This window comes from Littorina saxatilis, unplaced genomic scaffold (genome assembly GCF_037325665.1).
Source record: "Littorina saxatilis isolate snail1 unplaced genomic scaffold, US_GU_Lsax_2.0 scaffold_74, whole genome shotgun sequence".
Classification (NCBI taxonomy): Eukaryota; Metazoa; Mollusca; class Gastropoda; order Littorinimorpha; family Littorinidae; genus Littorina; species Littorina saxatilis.
The window spans coordinates 584319-591436 of record NW_027128233.1 but is presented as its reverse complement, the minus strand read 5'-3'; positions in this window follow the sequence as shown (position 1 = coordinate 591436).

Here is a 7118-nt window from a genome sequence, read left to right as displayed (position 1 = left end):
CCCCCCCTTCCTCGTCCTGATATGGCTCTACGTAGTCGGCTGGACGTTAAGCAACAAATAAACAAACAAACAAATAAACATGGTGATGTGATGTGATTACTAACACTTTTGGTTGTGTTGTATGTATGCTGGGTGGTGTGGTTTTTTTTCTTGGTTGCCAGTAAGAGCTTGGTTTAACTTGTATTACACACGTGTTGACAAGTTTCGAATAACCTTCTGGTTGAAGAAACGTAACACCAACACAGGTCAACTCGATAAAATACCAACCTTTTAAAATACCAACCTTTTAAAATACCAACCTTTTAAAATACCAACCTTTTAAAATACCAACCTTTTAAAATACCAACCTTTTAAAATACCAACATGGATGAATCTGGTTTGGAATTTACTTCGGCCGCTGATTTTTCACAGACACCGTTGGGGCTGGGAAGGGGAAGGATTGTAAGAGAAGCAGGGGATTTGCAGAAAATGGCTACAGAGTTGTGTAGCATGAGGAAAAGTTTAGAGGCAAGATCAACCCCGAAAGTTGTTGTTTCAAAACCCCCCAAAGTCAGGAAGTTCTACGGAGATAGCAGAGAGGATGGAAGGTACTCTGTTAAGGATTTCATAGAGGAGATTAGCAGTGCTGTGAGGGATTTCGAGAGAGAAGAACAGATTCGCTTTGTGACTCAGCATGTAGAGGGACTAGCCAGGGTTGAACTGAAGTCATGTGGTCAGTCATACAGCAGTATCGAAGACATTTTTGCAATCCTAGTGGATGCATTCGGCGACAAACGCCCATTACCAACTCTTATGGCATGTTTTGCTGAAAGGCGACAGGGAAGTCGAGAAACGGTCCGAGCGTATGCCAATGATTTATTCACACGCTTTAACGCGGTGAAAGCCAAACAAGAGGAATCGAGACGCGCTGTGTCCTCTGAAGACCTGCTTGTGGATCATTTTGTTGAAGGGATTCATGACAGATCGCTGGTCCTGGATTTGAGGAGGCACATGCAGAACGGGTCGGTCTCATTTAGTGAACTGAGGAAATTGGCATTAGAATGGGAAGAAATACGTACTCCAGTACCAAAGAACGCTACAGCCAATACAGTCGCGACTCATGACAATTCAGATTGTTGCGAAGAAGTCAGGAAGATGGCGAGTCGCCAAAAAGAGTTAGAACAGGAACTTGAGGCACTCAAGGTCGGGCTTTCAGAAAGACGACCTCCCAAATATAAGTTTACATCCGATGGAAAACCCATTTGTCTGAAATGTGGCAAGCCTGGCCACGTGATCAGATCATGTACTCAAAAGGGGTTAAACCAATAACCGACTGTGTAAAGAGCCGTACACAGGACGGGGAGGAAAAGGGCTCAGTTCTTTCTAGAATGGTGGGCGAACGACCTGTTGTTGTGGTAGAATTGGGAGGTGTGACGTTGGAAACGTTGTGGGATACCGGTTCACAAGTCACGATTATCAGTGAACGTTGTTTTTACAAACATTTTAGCGAAGAACTGGTAAGAGACAATACACTGGTACGGTTGGTTGGAGCCAATGGGTTGGAGGTTCCCTACATAGGCTACACTATACTGGACGTTAAGGTTGGGGAACAAGTTATTCCCGAAAGGGTCATCCTTGTTCAAAAGGAAGTTTCTGATTCGGAGGGTTGCGAGCCGCGAGTCATACTCGGCATGAACGTCATCCGTGACGTGAGAGATCATGGGCCTGTGAATATTAGAGTGGCAGACATAACGGTAGACACTCCAGCTTGTGTTGGGTTGGTGAGGGTGCCAAAGGGTGGCATACACATGTCCGCTCGCTCAATTTCCACTGTTTGTTTGAGTGGAGGGTATGGAAAGAAGGTGACAGAACAGGGCGAGTACGTCATAGAGGCATTAGAGGGCCCAACCCGGGAGAAGTGTTTACTAGCCCAGACTCTGGTAAAGGGAAAAGGTCCGTGGAACGTCCAGATCGTTAATCTGAGTGATGAAGATGTCTTTTTGACAGAGCGAACTCCGGTTGGCACGGTTCATGCAGTTCATAGCGTTGTTTCGCCAGGGGTGAAGGCAGAGGAGATTGCTGGGAAGGTTGTGGTGTCGTGTGATACGATATCTGCAGATAGTGATGTGTCAGACTGAAAGGTTCCCGAGAGTCTGTTGAGCGCAGCAAGTAATGAGGAGGAACGCAAACAGTTGCATGATTTGTATTGTGAGTTTACAGAAACATGGGTCAAAGATGATCTGGATGTAGGTTATGCTGACCTAATAAAGCACAAAGTTCCGTTGCTGGACGATGTTCCAGTAAGTCAGACATACCGTCGCATTCCCCCAACACAACTGGAAGAGGTTAAAAAACACATTCAGGACTTGTTAGAGAAAGACATTATACAGCCCAGTACTAGCCCTTTTGCTTCGCCTATAGTTTCAGTGCGGAAGAAAAACGGAGAATTGCGCATGTGTGTGGACTATCGCAAGCTGAATGCGAAGACGAGACGTGATGCATTTTCACTGCCAAGGATTGACGAGTCTTTGGATGCATTGAAGGGAGCGAACTACTTTTCCACATTGGATCTTGCTTCAGGGTACCATCAGATAGCAATGGACGAGGGGGACAGACAAAAGACTGCTTTCATTACACCATTTGGGTTATTTGAGTTCAAGCGTATGCCATTCGGACTCTGTTCCGCTCCCGCTACTTTCCAACGACTCATGACAGCAGGGATGAATGACCTGATCTTCCAGATGCTGCTGGTATACTTGGATGACATTCTGGTCTATGGTAAAACTTTCCAGGAACACATTGAGCCCACAGAGACGACACCATCACGTTTCAATGATGTAGACACAACCATATTTGTCGGTGATGCGTAGACACTCGGTTCTCACCTCACCCTGAAGGTCAGTGTCTTCCGTCTTCGGTAGGCCTTCGTGGGTGTGATTTTGGACTTTTCCTTGTCCTAGACAAGTTTCCTCACACAGTTATCGGCCCTCATCTGGCCGGGTTTGACTTCCGAGTGTCCTTCTCCTAGGAAAGCTGCCTATCAGGGCTGACGAGTCTTTCCAACCCGGCGCTTGTGAAAGCAGCAAAACATGGGGCATCTTCATCCGCTAAAACAGCCGTTGGGAGCTCCTCGTCCGCCTGTTTTACCGTTGGGATGTGAGACTAAGGGTCCTCTTCCGCCTTCACAGCCGTTGGGAGTACACTCTCCTCGTCCGCCTGGTCAGCCGTTGGGACGTAGAGTCTTTTTAGGTAACCCATACCTGGGGGTTTGGTTCATGGGCGCCAGGGCGTGTCCACGCACCGGTGGGCCTGCACTGCCGCATGTTCGGGGCCAAACCTCCTCCGCGCCCTTGCAATTCTGCCTGGGGACATAAGGCCCCAAGTTACCACCCAACACCTCGTGGAGGGCTGCTTTAAAGCTTGCATAGGACTTGTTGTGGAGAGGCTTACTGGCAGGGAGAGACTTACGCAAGGCTGCTCTCTTTTTCGCCGGTGCTGCAAGCAGCTTGGCTAGCCGGCGGTGAAGGCTGAAAGCGGGATGTGACAAGCACATGTATGTATGCCAACACGCTGCGGGCGCATCACACAACCATTCATTGAGCGATTGAGAGCAGTGCTTTCTCGACTGAGAGAGCTTGGACTCAAACTGAACCCGGACAAGTGCAAGTTCTGTCGTACTTCAGTGCAGTATCTGGGCTACACCATTTCACAGGGTGGCATCGCGACTGACGCGGAGAAAATCAAAGCTGTTGAACAGTGGGCAGTTCCTCAGACGCTTAGGGAATTGAGAGCTTTCTTGGGATTTGCATCGTACTACCGCCGATTCGTGCTGGGGTTTGCACAGATCGCAGGGCCGTTGCATGCACTGGTCGGGAAGGTACATGAGGGTGTGAAGGGTAAACCCGGAGGGAAGACTGTTCGGTTGGGTGGAAAGTGGACGTTAGATTGTCAAAAGGCTTTTGAAAGGCTGAAACTAGCTCTCATCAGTGCTCCAGTGTTGGGATACGCTGATTACAGTCTTCCATTTGTTTTGGAAACAGACGCAAGTTCAAAAGGTCTGGGGGCAGTGTTGTCTCAGACTCAGGATGGAAGAAAAAGGGTTATAGCCTACGCAAGTCGAACACTTCGTCCATCAGAGAAAAACATGCAGAACTATAGTTCCATGAAACTCGAACTGCTGGCTCTCAAGTGGGCTATCACCGAGAAATTTCGTGGATATCTTCTGGGAGCTTCATTCGTGGCTTTTACTGACAATAATCCTCTCAGGTACTTGAAGACTGCCAAACTAGGGGCTGTGGAACCACGTTGGGTGGCGCAGTTGGCTCTTTTCAATTTTGAGATCAAGTATCGTTCTGGGAAATCCAACGTGAACGCGGACGTCCTGTCAAGGAATCCATTTGAGAGTCCGGGTACGGACATCGAGGAAGAAGTGGTGGCGGCTTGCTCTGTCACTGTAAACATGGGCTGGGATCAAGGGTTGGCAGCAACTGCACATGTGGACATCGTTGCTGGGACTACAGATGAATCGGGAAGATAGCAGTTAGGGGCAACACACGCTCTACCGACGATTGAACCCGCAGATCTGCAAAGACTTCAGGGTGAAGATCCAGTCATTGGTCTTTTGTTACAACATTTGAAGAAAGGAACGAGACCGAGTATACAAGAGAAACGAGATTTGGGAAACTCAGCCATTGCTCTGTGTAGACAGTGGGATAAGCTCGTGGTGGAGAAAGATTTACTTTGCCGTAGAGTCACAGATCCAGTTAGCAACAAACCGTTGTTACAGATAGTTTTGCCAGAGTCTCTCCAGAGGCCGGTCTTTGAATATGTGCATGGGACAGGTCATCAGGGAGCAGAACGTTGTTTGCGATTGTTGAGACAGCGCTGTTACTGGTCAGGAATGTTCGCCACAGTGGGAAAGTGGGTTCAGGAATGTGAGCGTTGCAGCTTTGCCAAACTGCCTTCAGTACGCGCTACTGCTCCAATCGGACATTTGTTAGCTTCTCGGCCGCTTGAGGTTGTGGCTATGGACTTCACGCTTCTCGAAAAAGCAACGGATGGTAAGGAAAACGTGCTGGTATTGACAGATGTGTTCACAAAGTTTACGGTGGCAGTGCCTACCCGCGATCAAAAAGCTGTTACTGTAGCAAGGGTTTTGACGAAAGAGTGGTTTCAGAAATTCGGCATTCCCATGAGACTTCACTCTGATCAGGGTCGAAACTTTGAAGGAGAGGTGATAAAAGAGCTCTGTATTCTCTACGGTGTGAAGAAGTCCCGGACCACTGCGTACCATCCGCAGGGGAATGCTCAGTGTGAACGTTTCAACCGGACGATGCATAACCTTTTGAGCACACTTACGGATCAGAAGAAGAAACGGTGGCCTGAATACCTCCAAGAGTTGGTGTATGTCTACAATGTAACGCCCCATTCTTCCACTGGATTTTCTCCATACGCTTTGTTGTTCGGTCAGGAACCGCGTTTACCGGTTGACTTTCTGTTGGGGATCGGTTTAGAAGAAGGAGGTGGTTTGCCGACCACTGAGTGGGTTCAAGTCCACCGAGAACGGTTGTTATAGGCACATCAACTGGCGAACCGGAATCTACAGCAAGCAGCGCATGAGCGAAAGAGGCGCCTTGATAAGAAAGTCAGAGGAAAATCACTTCAGCTTGGTCAACGTGTCTTGTTGCTGGATCACGGTATGGGTAGACGCAAAATCCATGATGCGTGGAAGTCAGAGATTTTTGTTGTGGTCCAAATACCCGATCAGGATGGTGGACCATATGTCATAAAACCTGAAAACGGAGGTGCGCCGTTCCGAGTAAATAGGGCAGAGATAAAAGAACATTTAACTCCTGTGCAACAAGCCCCTCGGGCATCCATTAGGTTGCCAGAATTTCAGTTTCAGAGACGTGAATCTAGTTCAGATGACACGGATGAGTCAAGTTCTGAAGATAAAGTTACAGGAAACGGGGTTGGATGGGCAGACAGTTCGTCTGGAAGACGAAGGGTAACTAACTTTCCCCGTCAGCGTCCTCAGCGACAGGGTGCTGGGACGCATTCAAATTTGCATCATTTACCACGAGGGCCGTCCGCCTCAGTTCAGTCGGTGGTGGTATCTGAGAATTTTATGCTGTCTCTAGTCGACAGACTGCTCAAACGTACTGAGTAGGATGTAACTAGATTTTACAGGTTTTATGCTGTCTCTAGTCGACAGACTACTCCAATAGATGGGGTGGGATGTTACTAGATTGTAACGGATTCTACGTTGTTTCTAGTCAATAGATTACTCCAACATATTGAGTGGGGTGTGACTAGATTTTAGATTTTGCATTCTTGAACTTTTTTTTGTTTGTGAATGGCGTCTCCAGCCTCGTACGCCTCAGGAGCAAAGTATGCTACATGTACCTGTAAGGGATTAGATAACCTTTTTCTTCCTTTTTGCTCTCTGCTATCATTTGGTTTGTCTTTACTGTCTGCTCCGCTCTCACTTTTACTGTCTCCTCTGTTCTCCCTTTCTATTTTCTTGGTGGTATTTTTTAGAATTTGAGTTCTAGCACTGACTGATGTCTTTGTTCGAAGACAGTGTGTACACTGGTTTTGTTTATTAGAATTAATATTAGTGGATTTTTGAAATAGATTCTGAAGGATTCAATCAATCAATCAATGAGTCTTATATCGCGCATATTCCGTTGGTACAGTTCTAGGCGCTCTGCAGTGATGCCGTGTGAGATGAAATTTTATACGGCCAGTAGATTGCAGCCATTTCGGCGCATATTTACCTTTCACGGCCTATTATTCCAAGTCACACGGGTATAGGTAGACAATTATTAACTGTGCCTAAGCAATTTTGCCAGGAAAGACCCTTTTGTCAATCGTGGGATCTTTAACATGCACACCCAATGTAGTGTACACGGGGGGAGGTTCGGACACCGAAGAGAGTCTGCACACAAAGTTGACTCTGTGAAATAAATTTCCGCCGAACCTGGGATCGAACTCACGCTGACAGCGGCCAACTGAATACAAATCCAGCGCGCTACCAACTGAGCTACATCCCCGCCCAGGATTGTATGGTTGCCTATGAATACTCCTGTTGAATGGTTTAATTGTGATGAGTGACATTAGGCTATTGCTGATTTTTA